General features: G+C 39.2%; 1 long non-coding RNA gene across 1 annotated transcript; it reads right to left on the reverse strand.

The window, feature by feature from the left end:
• Positions 1–313: 313 nt before the first annotated feature.
• Positions 314–15,248, reverse strand: LOC127160961 (uncharacterized). The gene is made up of 4 exons (XR_007826900.1): positions 15,190–15,248; positions 14,768–14,904; positions 1,203–1,249; positions 314–1,106 (listed from the first exon to the last, which is right to left on the reverse strand). It is a non-coding gene; the product is annotated as an uncharacterized LOC127160961 (long non-coding RNA).
• Between the last annotated feature and the right edge of the window lie 1,195 nt (positions 15,249–16,443).

A 16,443-nucleotide genomic window follows, 5' to 3' on the forward strand; every position in this document is an offset into this window, starting at 1 on the left:
TAATTTAATATAAAATAATATAAATTAATAAAAAGTGTTGATACAAATATGTCAGCTGAAGTAATGTTTGCATTATATCTATAATATAATACTTGTTCATATCAATTCAATATACAAAAAGTAATTAAAAACAGTAAATAAAAAAAATATTTTTGCCTGTAAATATACTGTGATTAAAACGGTTTCTTTCACTTATTAAAAGAATCTTATAATAATTTATTACAGCTTTACTGTCGTTACAATAATATATTTTATTAAATTCTGTGATTGTCATATTTTATAATAATTTATAGAGAAATTAATTACGTTCTTCAATCATGATTGTGACATTTTTACATTTTGACACTAAAACAAATGATTGATGAGACACAACAATAACATCACAAATACACACACTGATGTTTCTGTCTATATGGTGATTTCTGACACATTTATTCTGTTATTTGAAGTTGAACTGCAGTATTAATGTCATGAAGAGACTCAATAACATCTCACTGTTACTGATTCATCATCAGCTCAAAGCATTATGGGTACAATCTCTCATCAGTCTATTCTGATTCATCAACACAGTTTCACTGATGATCCATTATTAAGATAAAACCCATGATAGAGCGGCTGAGTGAATGTGGTCTGTTCTGTGTGGATGAGACTCATTGTGTCAGAGACGCTGTAGAAGGACAGAGTTCCTGCACTCACATCCACATACACTCCTACTCTATAGATATTATCAGACACTCCTACACTACTGATGATGGGCTTCACATGGAGATCATTCTTTCTTTTATTGTGTGTGAATGAGTATCTGGAGTGAGAGCAGATCAAACTCCAGGACTGATCATTAAATCCAAACACACACTCAACACCCCGTCCCTTCCTGCTGATGCTCTTATATGACACTGATATCTCCACACGTCGACTCCACTCAATCTCCCAGTAACAGCGTCCACACACACTCTCTCTACACAACACCTGACACCAATAATCAAATCTGTCTGGATGATCAGGATACGACTGATTATTGTCCACATTTGTCACGTTTCTGTTCTCCTCAGATAGAATGAGTCGTTTGTTTGCTGTGTTTGGATCCAGTGTGAGAAAACAGGCATCTGAACACAAGAACAGACACATTTATAACACAACAACAATCACTACAGCTGTGTGTGTGTGTGTGTGTGTGTGTGTGTGTATGTGTGTAGACGTACATTTCTTCAGTCCTGCTGTAATCCTGGATTCTCCTCCATGATCCACACTAGAAAACACACACACACACATTCAGACAGTCAACAAACTGTTGCTATGCAGTTGCCAGTGTACTCAGGGTGGTTGCTAGGGAGTTTTCATGTAGTTGCCAAGATACTTGGGTGGTTGCTATGCAGTTGCTAAGACACTCAATGTGGTTTCTGGGGTGTTACTATGCAGTGTCTAGAATGTTCTGGGTGGTTTCTAGAGTGTTTCTACGTAGTTGCTAAGGTGCTTGCTAGGCTGTTGCTATATGGTTGCTAAGTTACTTGCTGTGTGGTTGATAATACGTCCTGGGTAGTTGCTAGGCTGTTGCTATGTGGTTGCTAGGGTACATGGTGTGGTTCAGCAGAATTGAGTGAAACAGCTGTTTATTACACACTGAAAACTGTAGATCATTAATAACTACAGACAGTTGAGCTCATATATTCATAAAATCATCTTCACATTGCTGGTCAAATAATAACACAATCTCTACTTTAAAAAAAAAAAAAAAAAAGAGAAGTGTTGTAAACTCATGCACTGTCCTCACTGCAGTTCACACACACACTGAAACTTCAGCACTGACCCACAAATTGTACCAATAAAATATTTTAACTGCTGAAGAGCTGCATTATCTTTCTCTGCAAGGAGTTTGTATCATCACTGTTATTTGAATCAATTAAAGTCACATCTGCACTGATAAATGATAAACACAGCAAAATGGAAGTAATTCATACATACATAGTCTCTCTCTCATAAAACACTTGATCAATGACACATTTCTGAGAACAGATTATGAAGTGTAGATCACTAAACTGGGAGTTTATGGTGTTTTCAGAAAGCAGCGCTTTTATCTAAAGTGGAGAGAGAGCACGATCACATGGTTGCCATGTTGACAAAAATAGGTAACACATTTAGCAGATATTTCAGTATTACAAATGTGAAGCTCTGTTTCAGTGATTATGTCTCTTTATAACAGACAACCTCAGTTGTGTTCCTCTGTGTCCAGATTCAACTTTGTAGTATTTTTGTAGTATTTTAACTTTTATATTTTATATTTATATAATAATTTCGTATTCAATCTTCAAATGAATGTACAAACAGCATATACAGTATCTTTTTAATGGCATCCTTTTTTGTTTGTTTGTTTTTAGGTTTTCACCTCTGGTTAAGTGTACGCTAACGTGTCCGTCTACATACAGGAAACAATGTTCTGTCTTTTTACTGGTAAGGCACCATTCATAAATCAATTCCAAAATATGGGTATTCTGCAAAATCATTAACTGGAAAATACCTCTTAATGGCTGCGCCTCCCGGTGTTGTCTTTGTAAACATGGAGGGGTAAAAATGATCAGTGTTTTTGTTGATGTTTTCGTTTTTGGATCAAATGTTTATGCAGTTGCTTTTGGCCCAAAGACATTGTATTAGACCAGTGTTTCCCAAACTTTTTTTAGACCCATTGGAAATCGTAACTAATTTGTGGCACCCTATCACAATACTTGAATTTCTAACTTCGATATGAGACCTTATAGGGCTGTGATTATGACAAAAATCATAATTGTCGATTATTCCCTTGAAATTGTAATTGAGATTATTAATTATGATTATAATTATAATATATTACAATTAACATTGCATGATGTTTTAAATAGCTTTATACCATTGTTTGAAGCAACTGCATGCCACATTTTAAGTTTCTTGTTTAAATATAAAAAAATTAAACCCTTAAGATAACCTGTAAGAAAAATACACACTCTCTCTTTCTCTCTCTCTCACACACACAAACACACAAACACACACTTAAGAAAGCAGAGTTTTAAGGATGGTTCAAGCATCTTTTGGGAGTTCTGGGTGGTACACTCTCAACAAACTAAGGAGAGCTGTGAGGGCAACTAAAGAAACACCAAACTGTATAGACCAGTTGCTTTCAACCAGGCTGACTGGCTCATCTGCAACCTCTGATTCAGATTCAGAGTCAGGCTCTGAAACATTTTGTGTTTCAGTCAATCCTCCAACATCATCTGTGCAAACAGATTATAAATGCTCATCTGTCTGAGAGATTCTTGAGTAATTGTCATTGGTGGTGGAATATGCGTCAGCTTTGTAAGCTGGAGTTGGCTCTGGCTGTAAGTCTTCTGCAATGTCATGCAGTCGTTTTTCAAGTGAAACTCAAGCCTAAGCAAACTAAGCACCGATAGTTGACTGGCGGAACTATCGGTTATCGGCAAAAATCCATGCCGATAGTTTTTTCCAGGTTGGGTCCGTTACTGGAGCGGCTGAGAAGGTCGTCATTATACAGCAAAGTCCCTATAGTCTTTGTTATACAGCACGAGAGTGGCCTCTAGTGGCAAAAATCACTGACAGCACGTGCCATTTGTTTAGACACGTGACACTGCGCGCTGCACAGAGTGGGACACTTCAAAGACGGATTTAAAATATTGACAACGAAATGGTGTGTACAGTATACTGCAGTGCATGTTTTCATGTCATTACTAAGCAATGAATTTGTTGACTAGATGATGCATTAGTGAAGAAAGGACAGCAGTATACTTTTGCCCATTTGGTGATCAAATAAAGTCTTGTAGACCACCGCTTGAATTGAACGCGACGCGTCTAGTGTGTGTGATACTGGATCTTCTAGACGTGGCGCTGCACTTTTGCCCATTGTGTGACTGACATATTTTAATATTTTGATTAGATAACCACAGATGTTCTAGAATAGAAGCAGTTAAATTGAGAAAGTACACAATATCCATATGTATGTAATTTCAATACTGTGGCCTTTGTGTAGATATTTAAAGACGGCCACCTTTAGCCTGATTGTTGATGTAATGGAACATTTTACAATATGAGTCCATTTGTAACATTAAGATAGATAAAAGCTGTAGAACTTAAGTATTGTTCCTTGTTAGAGTGTGTTAATTTCAGAATATATTGATATAACAATAAACTAACTGTAATGATCAATATATAATTAATATTAATATTTTTATTCATTTACAAAGTATATATACAGTAGGCTACTTTTAAATAGTAGAGCACTAATTATTTTCCATTCAGTAGCCATTTTAAAAACTATCGGTCGATTAATCGGTATCGGCCAGTGTGGTCCAACCTAGTTATCGGTATCGGTAAAATCCAATATTGGTCGACCTCTAGAAGAAAGTGCTAGTATGAATTGGTCCAGTTCTGACAAAAGGTTTGTCTTTAGACGTTTTTTTTTTTTTTTTTTTTAATGGCTAAAGCTGGTTGAAATGAGATAGGCAGGTCGTTCCACCAGCTGGGAACAGTCCAGGAAAAGTTTTGTGAGAGTGATTTTGTGCCTCTTTGAGATGGCATCCCAAGGGCAATGTATTAGGGGTGCACCGATACTTGTATTCGTACCGAATGGTTCACAGGGTAAATTCCTGTAACTGTAAATAATTATCCTTATGCCCTACTCCCTTTGAGAGAGTTTAGAATTGGAGTGAGCAGGGCACTTAAGCTTAAAGCATGAAGGGTATATAACTGCAGCCTGGAGATCTTCAAAATAGGGTTTGGCTTCCTCCCTTTGACAGACAGGCACATGACACGCAAGTGCAATTTTTCCCCTCAATCAACTTCAGTGCAAACTCCGCCCCACAGCTGATTTTAAAGATTTTATTGGTTCGCGGTTCGCAGGAGATTTTGTGGGTGATTCCCATTTATATCATTAACCACTGGCCACGAGCTTTGGGGCTCTGCTCTCACTGAGCGTATTTATTTATATAGCATAGCTTATTTTATTTGCGATGAACTACAAACAATTTGTAGTTATTTTGAAATGTAAGTCAATAACAATAGGCTGAAACCCAGAGCTAATAGGGAAAGTCTTTGCGTGATGAGACCCTGCCCCATTTTGGAGGTTCTGCCCATTTTTGGAGATTTCTGGTTTGCAGTTATATATACTTGTAAAGCGTAACTGTTGCAAATAAACATACATTTTATATTTTAAAAAGGTTTTAAAATATGTTATATAATACATAAAATCGAATATGTGTAAAACTTTTTAAAATATAAAATGTATGTTTATTTGCAGCAGTTATGCTCTATGCTTAAGTTATGCCATTAAAACAGTGACAACTGCTGACGGACATCATGCTGTGTTGTCACATGAACATGCCAGCTGAAGATAATGAGGAAATTATGTCGCTCCCTTTGCCAAGTGCATTTCAAACGTCTACATAATGGCACAAACGTGCCCTGCTCACTCCAAAGTCTAAACTCCAAGAGCTCTGCCTTTTGAAAGGAGTAGGGCATACAGATGATCACTTCCAGTTTAAACCGTAAACCGTTCGATACGAATACACATAGCATTGCACCTCTAGAAAATATGTTGTGTTTTTTGAAAATGACTTATGTAACAGTGAGTGAGAGGCGAGAGGCGAGCGGATCCATGCACGAGCTTTTATTTGTAGGACGTGACAAAGACATGGTCATACAGGCAGGGTCGAGACAGGAGCAGACAGGAATATAACAGGCAATCGTAGAGAATGATCCAATAAACAAGAGCGATAAATCACAAGGCAGGCAGCTAGACAGACGTAAACGAGAAAACCAGGCGGGAGATGAAAAAAACAGGAACTAGGAACTTGGAACAGGAACTAGGAATACCACAATACAATCACAACAATGTCTGATTGGTCACGGGGGCTGACGCAATCAGTGCGTAGGAGGATGGGAGATGCAGTCCGAAGTGCAACGTAACAGTCAGAGTGAAGTGGAAAGATGAGAGTGACATCTGGTGGTAAGCAGTCCGTAGGTCATCGACCAGATTCGTGACATAGCCCCCCCCCCCCCAAGGAGCGGCTTCCAGACGCTCCAACAGAATAACAGTCCAGAGGAGCGGTGGGGTGGGAGCGAGACAGGGCAAGGGCTGGAGGACCAGGTCCATGTGGGCGGAGCAGGAGGTGCCACAGCCCTCCTGGGCGGAACAGGAGGCGCAGCAGCCCTCCGGGGCGGAACAGCAGGCTGCGTCATAGACTGGGACCTGGGGAGAACAGTGACAGAGGATGCAGACAGAAAAAAGGGAGAAGCAGAGAGTTTAGCGGTTAAGGCCCCCTCCATAAGAGGTTCTACTGCAGGCGCCGACACCTCTGGAGGCATTGGCGCAGCTTCTCCGATGGGGAAGGCCTCTGGAGCAAACTTGAGACCAGACGGGACCTCTGAAGCAGGCTTGTGATCAGAGGGGAGCTTTGGAGCAGGCTGGAGACCAGACGAAAGCTCTGCAGCAGGCTTGAGATCAGAGAGGGACTCTGGAGCAGACTGGTGAACAGACGTGGCCTCAGGGGTTGATTTGTGAACAGACGTGACCTCAGGAGCTGACTTGTGAACAGACGTGACCTCAGGGGCACAGTGTGCAGCCCACACACACCAGATGGCAACCGCCATTAAAGGAAGAGCAGCAGCGGGAGGTTGTGGTGGGTCCAGTACACTGGCTATCATGATAGGCCGTGATCGTGGGATATCAGACGAGGCATGGCATGGCTCTGGAAGGTCAGACGAGACGTGACTTGGCTCTGGACGAATAGACAAGACATGACGAGGCACTGGGAGGTCTGATGAAACATGGAGAGGCTCTGGGCCGTCAGGCGGGACGTGGCTTGACTCAGAGCGGTCAGGCGGGACGTGGCTTGACTCTGAGTGGTCAGACGAGACATGGTGAGGCTCTAGACAGATAGACGAGATGTGACGGGGCTTTGGAGGGTCAGACGAGGCGTGACTTGACTCTGAGCGGTCAGACGAGGCGTGACTTGACTCTGAGTGGTCAGACGAGGCGTGACTTGACTCTGAGCGGTCAGACGAGGCGTGACTTGACTCTGAGCGGTCTGACGAGGCGTGACTTGACTCTGGGCGGTCAGACGAGGCGTGATGGGGCTCTGAGCCGTCGGGCAGGATGTGACTTGGTTCGTGGTGACCAACTGACCTGCTTCGTGAAGATCAGTAGTGAATTGACTTGGCTCATGAAGATCAGCCGTAACTTGACTCGGTTTGTGACGACCAGCTGTAACAGGGCTTGGTTCATGGAAATCCGCTGTAACATGATTTGACTCAGGAACAACATGACTTGACTCAGGGACAACAGCCTTGGCATCGCTGGACTTGGAAGCTTGACTGGACTTGGCAGCTTGACTGGACTTGGAAGCTTGACTGGACTTGGAAGCCTGACTGGACTTGGAAGCCTGACTGGACTTGGAAGCTTGACTGGACTTGGAGGCTACAGCTGTAGCCTGACTTGACTCTGGAGCAGTGGCTGAAGCTTGACTTGGCTCTGGAAAAACAGCAGCAGCTTGGCTTGGCTCATGGAGATCCGTTGTAACGGGACTTGGCTCCTGAACAACATGGCTTGACTCAGGAACAACAGCTGTAACGTGACTTGACTCAGGAACAACATGGCTTGACTCGTGGGGCACAGCTGTGACCTGGCTTGACTCTGTGTCTTCACCGGACTCTGGGGTAGCCGCCGTGGCATTAAGGAGCGCCATTTTAGCTGCTCATACCGTCACTAGAGGAGTGTCCAGCACGTGGGCCATCATGACCACAGGTGGCGTCCGGATGGCGGCCAAATTGTGGAGTGGCCAGGAGACGGCGGCCATCTTGTGCTGTTGCTTGGAGACGGCGGCCATCTTGTGCAGTGGCTCTGGCGTGGCAGCCATCTTGGGCAGTGGCTCAGGAAAGATGGCTGTAATCTGACTTGAGACAGGGGCAATAGCTCTGACTTGACTTGACACAGGAAGCACAGCTGCAATTTGACTTGACGTGGGAACTTGACAAGACTCAGGAAACACAGCTGCAACTTGACTTGACTTGGGAACTTTACTTGACTCAGGAAATGCAGCTTGACTTGACTTGACTTGGAAACTTGACTTGACTCAGGAAACACAGCTGCAACTTGACTTGACTTGGGAACTTTACTTGACTCAGGAAATGCAGCTGCAGCTTGACTTGACTTGGAAACTTGACTTGACTCAGGAAATGTCACTGTACCTTTGAATGGCTCTTGTATGGCAGCTGTGACGTGACGGAGCTCTGTGATCGCCACCATTTTGTGAACGGGCTCTGCCGTCGCCGGCATCTTGTGAGCGCGCACTGGCGCGGCCGCCATTTTGTGAACGGGCACCGCTGTCGTCGCCGTAGCTCGAGCGCGCTCCGCCACGGCCGCCATTTCACGAGCGATCCAGGTGGAAAACTTGTTTGTGGCGTTGTGATCCGGCATTACCACCAATCTGCGCGTGTGATGCGCGGCTGCCATGTCCGCGTTGTCGCGTTCCTCCTTCGTGACCTCCACAGTACATGGCGAGCCCACACACAATAATGCAAAGTTCATAAACGCCTCCAGCGACGAGCACGGGCCCTCGCGTCTCAGTCGCGCACGGAGGGGCTGGTTCACGCCGTCACAAAAAATCTCAATTTTTATACAGTCCGGGAGAGTGTAATGGTTGGCAATTGAAAGAAACTCACGGATGTATTGATCAAGTGTACGTTGTCCTTGCTTTATCCGGCATAGAATCCTGTCAGTGTCTGTATCTGAATGTCCGGGGGTGAAGCTGCTGGATCCTGTTGTGATGGATTGTTCTGTAACGGGGAGTGATTGACGAGAGGCGAGCGGATCCATATGCGAGCTTTATTAGTATAACAAACAGGTACAGGGTGAGCAGGCAGGGTCGAGACAGGAGCAGACAGGGATGTAACAGGCGATCCAAGAGAATAATCCGATAAACACGAGCGATAAATCACAAGGCAGGCGGCTAGACAGACGTAAACGAGAAAACCAGGCAGGAGATCAGAAACCAGGAACTTGGAACTCACTAGGAAAACAGGAATACAATAACACAATACGACGATTCAGCGAAACAACAATCCATGAAGTGCAACTGAGGAGGACCGGGGTTTTATAGGATGCCTGATTGGTCACGGGGGCTGACGCAATCAGAGCGGTGGAGGATGGGAGATGCAGTCCGAGATGCAAAGTAACAGTCAGAGTGAGTAGGTGGAGCGAGAGTGACATCTGGCGGTGAGTGGACAACGGGACACCGACCAGATTCATGACAGCTGGGGTCTGTGCCCACCGCGCACATAGCCCGACTCACTTTTGAGAGGACACCAGTTACTACCACTTTTTCTGAGGTAAAAATGTCTTTTTTACTTAACTGTTTTATTTACGTGTAAATTATTTTTAAAATATAAGCCCACAACAAAAGAAAATACTATTTAAAAATATTAGGACCGTAAATAATCGAATTACAACATTAAAAGGACACAGACTGAGGGGAATGGCTCGTTTTTCTCACGGTAATAACTAAATAAATTGTCACAAAATTGACTGACTGTCGTTTCCATAAATGTACCACATTTCCTTTCCTCACAAACTGTTTTTTTTTTTTTCGTATTTTATTGTGCTACCAACCTACAGTCTGTGCCGTACACCATTAAACGCCGTTATAACGTTAGTTGCCATTAAATGCTGTTATGTCTGTGTGACGTTATTTGGGCTAATGAGATAAATCCGACTGAGATAAAGGCTTTCGTTTCAGAGTGATCATGTTAATGTTACTAAATATTATACTACTATACTGCTAATAATACACACTAAGTTAATACAGGAAACCGTCACAGCATTGTATCTTTTCCTAATATAACTTAATTATTAGTCATATAACACAACGTATCATTATATAAATGTACACAATTTTTAAAACATACAAAGTTTACCATTTCTGTCACAAATCTTACTCACGTGCCAAACCAGGCGGCGAGCATAAGCTGGGGCCTGTGCCCATCGCGCGCATAGCCCGACTCACTTCTGAGTGGACATCCACAGTACTGCCACTTTTCCTGATGTAAAGGTCTTTTTACTTAACCGTTTTATTGACAAGTGTCAACGGCTCGTTTTTTTTCAGGGCAATAACTCAATAAATTGTCAAAAATTGATGGACTGTTGTTTCCAGTAAATGTACCACAATTACTTTTCATACAAACAGGTTTTCCGTCTTTTTTTGTGCTATCAACCACTTTATCAACCATTCCTAATTTTTTAATATTAATAATAACATTAAGCAAGCAATAAAGATCTAGAGGCCATAACTTAGCTCATCAGATGCATGACACTGCTCTCTGCATTCTTGTCATCTCATCAGTGCATTGTATGCCGTGAAAACAATTGATTTTTTTTTTTTTCTGTTTTCAGCGTTGATGTCTCTGCTTTTGGTAAGTGATCAATCAGCATGCTGCATTTTTGATTTGCCATGTTTACTGATTAGTCAATAATGATCAGTCAAAATTGAATACATTTTAATTTGTACAGATATATTTGCTAATATTGCCTTGTTTCTTCTTTTTCTCACTTTGTGCAGCTACATACACCCCCAAAGGCTCTTTCAAGAGCCACATCAGCACATTTGGCTTTGTAAGTACATCTTTTGCCTGACACCTTCTCAGTATTTGGGTTTAGATCAATTAAGGCCAGTGTGCAGTGAATTTATAATGTAGAAGAACCTTATTGCATTATTCAGGGTTGCTGCAGGATTTTTAAACTCAAATTTAAGTTGTTTTAAGACTCTTTTTAAGACCTGCACAAATAAAATAAATATCATATGAGCAGGGTAGGGCAATGTCTATGGTTAAATATTAAACTGTAAAATGACTGTAAACTACTGTAAAAACTCATTTACAGTTCAGATATTTCACAAAAGCAAAAAGTTTTATAAAATGATACACTTCACATTTATTTAAAGTATCAATGTTTAAGAAAATAGTCAAAAATATTACTTATATTAAACAATTATTATCAATAAATTATTATATTAATAAAAAAACATAAAAATACATGTTAGTGTTTAGATTTTTATGATGATTTTTTTTCCTAATGATCCACCAGTTCACATTTACAGCTCTGCATGTTTGTAGGATAAAACGTGGGTTGCTTTTCGTTTTGGTCTGAATAAAAACAACCCCAATACTATGCTCCTGCAATACCAGAGGCTGCAGTTCTAGGACATTTCTAGGACCCTATTATTTGGGACAGTGCCATCTAGCAATTCCATTCCAACAAAGAAACATCAAACAGATGCAAAGACTAGATCCATGAAAACTATTCATTTTTTTCTTTCCATTTCCATTCCTTTTTTTTTTTAATCCATTCCAAATTATTTTACATTTATAAAAGTACTACTAAAGACACTAATTTGTACGACAATTGTTTTACTGTTTACTGCACTTTATTAAGTGGGTCACACATCAGACATGAAGCGCTGTGGCTAGTGAATTGAAGTCTAGAATAGATTGAAATAAATTAAGGGTTACCTGCATTCAAGAGGGTTACCCAGGGGTAAGTTTAGGGTTAAGAGTTGGTTAGGACAATAATTAAGTGTATACATTTAAACAACTACATACAGTATTTCCTTAAAAATAAAAAAAATAAACAAAATAAAATAAAATAAAATAATAAAAAAAACTACAGGGTCCTAGAAATGCGGTCCTGAAACTACAGCCTCCTGTATTGTAAGAATACCCTACTCAAAACAACAGTCTTACTGAAATTGCACATTCAATCACTGCCAGCAGATGGCGCATTTTGCAGACACGCATTTCTCCGGTAATGGCAGCACACGACGCAGCTCAGGACTTTGAACGTGCAGCGCTCATGTTTATTTAACGGAATCATTGCCTTCTGAAGTTTAATCGTCACACTAAGCTGTATGGCAATTCTAGGTTTCCTGTGTCTAAAAATTAAGACCTCTTAATCATAATTAAGAGTTTTCTAGACTTTTGAATCACCTTAAATGTGATACAACTAAATGAAAGACTTTTTAAAACTTTTTAAGGACCCACGGGAACCCTGATTATTAAATAATTTTCCTTTTCGAGGGCCAGAAAGAGACCCTCTAATTATAAAACTATTTAAAACAAACTCCTTAAGAGAGTCATTTGCACAAAAGGTGTTGCTGTTTCTGGAAACCTTTCCATTTGACCTCATATCTGCACTTTAAAAATAAATAAATAAATAAAACAACACCAGAAGATGTCCAATTAAAAACATGGATAATGATTAAAAAAGAAAAAGAAAAAAAATGTATTTAACTGTAAATTGCCTAAAACTAGTGGTTCTCAAAGTGTGCTACCGGTACCACTGGTGGTACTCAGGCTCTCTCTAGTGGTACGGAGAGGAATAACTAAATTAAATACAAATTAATGTTAACAATACAATTTAATTTAATTTAATCTTTACTTGAGTTTATTTACCTGTGTGTAAGCACTGTGCAGTGTTAATGTTTAAACTATGTATTTACAATAAAGTGACTGACAACAATAAATATTCTTATCAAGAAACTGCCTTGCTTTTGAACTGTGCAGAGCTGTAGCTGAATTGTTAGGCCTTCTACTGTATGTTACTGTATTTTAATGTTGGTCATTATGGTGGTACTTGAGCCAAATATTTTCTGTAGTGGTATTTGTTATAAAAACTTTAAGAACCACTGCCTTAAACTATTCAAAAGTTCAAAAAACTATTGTTTATGCTGTGTTAGTTCTGTAAAAACATTATTACTGTCAAAGTATTTCATTTGAGTTCTGATGTCTTTCTTTCTTCAGTTGTAAAGAAATGATGTTCTGTAAGGAAAACATTTCGCCATTTTTCTCCATATCGTGGACTTCTATGGTGCCCAGAGTTTGAACTTCCAAAATGCAGTTTAAATGCAGTTGTAAACAATCTCAGCTGAGGAAGAAAGATTCTTATCTAGTGAAGTGATCGGTTATTTTCATAATAATACAATTTATATACATTTTAATTTCAAACACTCATCTTGTCTTGCTCTGCCTGAACTCTGTTTTTGTTCTGGTTCATGTCAGTTAGGGTATGTTGAAAAACTCCCATCTCATGTTCTCCCTCAACTTCAAAATCATCCTATATCGCTGTTTTACCTTTTCTGTTAAGGGTGTTTGATCTTCTTTGCATGTTTACTTTGCAAAGACTGGGTCGGTACTTCTGCAGTGATGTAGGATGATTTTGAAATAATTTTTGAAGTTGAGGGAAAAAATACGATTGGAGTTTTTTGACATACCCTAACTGTCTTGAACCAGAATACACAGAGTTCAGGGAGAGAAAGACAAGATGAGTGTTTGACATTAAAACATATTTAGTTTTTTATAAAAAATGAAACTAACCAATTGTTTCGCTAGATAAGACCCTTTTTTTCTCAGCTGGGGTCGTTTACAACCGCATTTGGGATCGTTTGAAGCCACATTTAAACTGTATTTTGGAAGTTCAAAATTGGGGCACCATATCAGTCCATTATATGGAGAAAAATCCTGAAATGATTTCCTTAAAAAACATAAATTTCTTCGCAACTGAAGAAAGACAGACATGAACATCATGACAAAGGGGTGAGTACATTATCTGTAATTTTTTGTTTTGGAAGTGGACTTCTCATTTAACATGAATTTATACAATAAAATATGACAACAAGCTTTAATATGATAAGAAAGCTAAGCACAAATTAAGTATTTAGCAGATAAATGCTTACCTTAACATATGCAATAATTATTCATCAATTGCTGTCAACTTTTTCTGTAGTGTCACATCACGTTTATTTATATACTGTAATGGCTATAATGTGTATTCTGATTAAGTCAAAAAATATACATTGTCTATTACTAAATTCATTCTAACTAAGGTACACTCTCAAAGAAGCTTAATATCTTGATGCGAAGTCTTTCAGACAAGTTGCACTAGATTAAAATTAGATGACTAAACACAATACAACAGGATCATACCTGAATTTTAGGATTGTATATATTTATTGGTTTGAAAAGAGGGAGCTGTGAAAATATGCCTTGTGTCTAGGAACATGCACCAAAAGCACTTCTTGTCATCAGGGAATTTTTTTTTTTTTTGGATCTTTAAGATTATGCAGCATTTGAGACAGCTTTACAGAAGGAAATTCAGATATTTCAAGTGTCTAAAAAGAGTTACTTTCTGACTGTACCTGCAATACATAGTAATCAAAATTACTCTGCAAAAAGAGAAATGATAATACTTTAATGCTTTTGGCAGATGCTTTTATTAAAATATATATATATATATTTTGAGTGAATTATCTCTTTAGCATTCTACTTGATTCTTCGGAAAGCCCTGTCTAAAGTTCGCAGATCTGACCAGACGGGGATGGTGCCGTGTCTGCTTGTCCTTCGTAGTGAACAGGCAAACAAAATTTTCCAATAGCTTCGCAAGCAACGGTAACATAAGAGCGCTCAAACTGAACTTGAACTGCACATTCTTTATTTCTCAAACTGCTTTGAACAACATACACTAAGAACTTTTCTTTACTGATGCACAGGTTGTCTTTTCCTCTAATGCCTCCTCCATTGCAGATTCTCATAATACTGTAGGTATCACTTCTATTTAAGAACGATTGTTGCTTAGCTCTGCCACAAAGTCCCATTATGAATAGGTAATATGGCCAATAGTTCGGCTGTGTTGTGTCAAAATCAAGCAAGAGAATGTGTCTGCTTATAAAAGTATTAAATGCACCATTATTCAGAGATCTCTGACAAGGTGTTGATTGTTTTGACAGAAGGTTGATTTCAGTGTGATGGTTGCTGTTGTTACTCAATCCATCGCTGAGAATCAAAGTGACAAAGAGCAAGAGAAGAACCATCAGTCGCATCCTGCATTAGAAACAAGTACAAGTATAAAAAGTACAAGATGTGTTTAGTCAGTCCACAATAGTGTAGAGAATCACATTAAATACAAGATCAATATGATCCACTAAAAAAACATAATCCTGTATTTATGCTCAGTGCTACAAAATCATTAAATGAATTAAAAATTAATCTGCTTTACACAACCATTTCAATCATTGACAAAATAGATATGCATTAATACAAAATCTGTACACTAGAAATTATCTGTATTTGTTTAATATCATATCTTTGAAGAGGATGCAAATTTACCTGTGATGGTCTTGAGTCTGGGTAAAATAAAAAGAGCTGAAGTTGAGTCTGATCTGGAGATCAGAAAGCATCAACGGTGTCTGATATGCATTTATTAGGGTTGGTAAAGGGAGGTGTCAAAATATGCTGCTTCTTGGAAATGCACCACAAACACATTTCTTGACGTTAGGCAAACCACAGTGTGTGCATTTAGTGGTGTTTTAAATGTTCTAGGTTTGGGAACTTTGAATTGCACCACAATAGAATTGAAAATCAAAATTTATCTTTTTCCAATGTCAAGTGTAATAAGTGTGATGTATTGCCTTTAATAATAATATAGATGGTTTAAAAGTGGTTGTTCTCATCACTTTAAATAAGACAAGCTCTTAGCACTTAGCACCACGTGGTTAACACTTGAAGAGTGTGTTGAACTAGTTAAACAGAGTCAAAGTGCATGAGTATGAAAATAGCTAAAGCTGTTGGAAAGTCAGATACATTTATATTTTATTTTGCAAATAATTTAATTTAAAATGTTCGTTTTAAAGAATTCAAAATAAAGTTAAATCTATTCAGAATTTTTTTTAGTTGATGCACGACTATAAATAGTTGCTGTTAAATTATTGCCATACAGTTATCAGTTTTTAAATGTACCTTTGAGCAACAAAGATTAAATTTGGAATTAGATGTAAACATGAGAAGCAGTGTTGTTTTGTCTGTTAGTTTCTTGAATCCCAGCATGATGATTATCTACAGTATAGTGTCACTATAATGGTCGAAGTACTGTAGATGACTGCTAGATTGAGCCCTGAATAATAGCGACTTATGACCTTTCTGTTGTGCTGTTTAGTAAGACACATCTTTGGGTCAGATCACTTTTATACTCCTTTTAAATCTCTTCTGTCTCTCTATGCATCTTTCATTGTCAGGTAAGAGCTGCTTCTCCTGTTTAAGTTTGAGGAGATGCAGGAGATTCAAAAGTATGTGGTTCATACTGATGCTCCGGGACAAGAGTAAGATCACTGATCCTGTCAGTATGTGTTGATATATGTGTGTTTGCTAAGGTTTTGAGTGGGTGTTTGAGAGAAAAAAATGAAAATTTAATAGCATTTAACACCCATTTATCACTTGTGAGTGGTTTAATGCTATCACTGACTCAGAGACTATTTTTATTGTTTACCACATTCACAGGTCATGGTGTGATTAAAGTTTTGACATGAGATGTTTCCTGCTGTCCTGCAGTTTAAAAAAACACATTCAGATCTTCATTAGTGACAG

This window comes from Labeo rohita, unplaced genomic scaffold, assembly GCF_022985175.1.
Source record: "Labeo rohita strain BAU-BD-2019 unplaced genomic scaffold, IGBB_LRoh.1.0 scaffold_506, whole genome shotgun sequence".
In the NCBI taxonomy this organism is placed as follows: Eukaryota; Metazoa; Chordata; class Actinopteri; order Cypriniformes; family Cyprinidae; genus Labeo; species Labeo rohita.